This window comes from Lupinus angustifolius, unplaced genomic scaffold (genome assembly GCF_001865875.1).
Source record: "Lupinus angustifolius cultivar Tanjil unplaced genomic scaffold, LupAngTanjil_v1.0 Scaffold_359, whole genome shotgun sequence".
Classification (NCBI taxonomy): Eukaryota; Viridiplantae; Streptophyta; class Magnoliopsida; order Fabales; family Fabaceae; genus Lupinus; species Lupinus angustifolius.
This window is the reverse complement of record NW_017727760.1, coordinates 409,502-410,946: the sequence shown is the minus strand read 5'-3', so window position 1 is coordinate 410,946 and position 1,445 is coordinate 409,502.

Below are 1,445 nucleotides of genomic sequence, written 5' to 3'. Positions count from 1 at the left end.
ATTCAGGGTCAACTGACCAAGGCTGGGTCATTATCTGTTGAGAACAGGCTGCTACATTATATCATCGCTTACATTCTGGTGCAGAGGAACACAAATCATGCACATCCCATTGTGAATGATTTGCGTTTCATGTACGATGTTAAGAATAATGTGATGATTAACTGGCCTAAGGAAATATTAAAGATTATGAATATGTTTCTCTGTCGCAGTCAAAGCTGCTTCCCTAGAGTATCTTTATCTCACGGATTGTGGATTATTTGTATATTGACGTTTCTGAGACTATTATTGTTGAGTATAGTGATAAGGATCATCTGGTTGGTGAGAGTCTGATTCATAAGATGGGTATCTACAAGTACGGTACTACTTGGCAATATCAGGAGGACTATACTACTATTGATCTGGAGTTGTCCAGTCATGATGATCAGGGTGGCATGGGTGATCGGAATGCTACTAATTAGGGGGAGCCCTCTAGGACAGCATCACAAGTTTCTGTTTTTGGTATGGCTCAGATGGAGGCTATGGAACAAAGGCTCAACAACCGCATAGATCTTCACTTTCAAGGGTTGAAGGACTCGTACTTTGCTGGTATGGAACAGTACGAAGGACGTCAAACGGCTTATTCTGACAACCAATATCAAACCGTGAGGAATCTGATGCAATCAACAACCGAAGCTCAGAATGCCTTCATTCACTCTACAACTGAAGCTCAGAATGCACTCTTTTATTCTGAATTTCAGAAGTTGTCTATGCTGATCAGGGGTGACCAGAATGTTGCTATTCTTGATGATGAGATAATGTTGCTATTCCTGATGATGAGATTGATCTTCCTCCACCTCAACCATAGTTTAGAAGACTTTAGACCTAGGATATCTTACCCTTAGGTTTATTTCTTCTTTATTGCACTTTATGGACTCAGTTGTTGTTACTGTTTTGAAACTTATTTGTGCTTTTTCTGTCTCTGTTTGACATTTTATGGTTTGTATGGTTGCTTGATATTTTTACTCTCTATGCTATGTTTTTAATTTTGCTTTTAATTATGTCAAAATAGCTTATTTGGTCATTTGAATGGTTCTTGGTCATATGAGATTTTTTGGTGCATAAAGTAAGCTGATTATTGCACTACATTGCTTATTATGCTTATTGTTATTTGATATGGTAAATCTTGTATGTCATTCACTCTACCTATTAGTTATTTTATTGTATGAACAAGAGCATTTGTTCAAGCCACCGAAAATAAAACAGGTTAATAGTTAAATCCCAAATTAATTCATTAACTTCGTTTTATGTTTAACTACATATCTCTGTCTACTTTTGACCTGGGTCATCTATTTGATAATGTCAAAAGGGGGAGAAAGGTTGTTTTGTTGTTGTTTGACTGTGCAGGTTGATCTTAATACTGCTTCCGAAATACTCGCGCATCATATCAATCAGTGCCAATACAATCT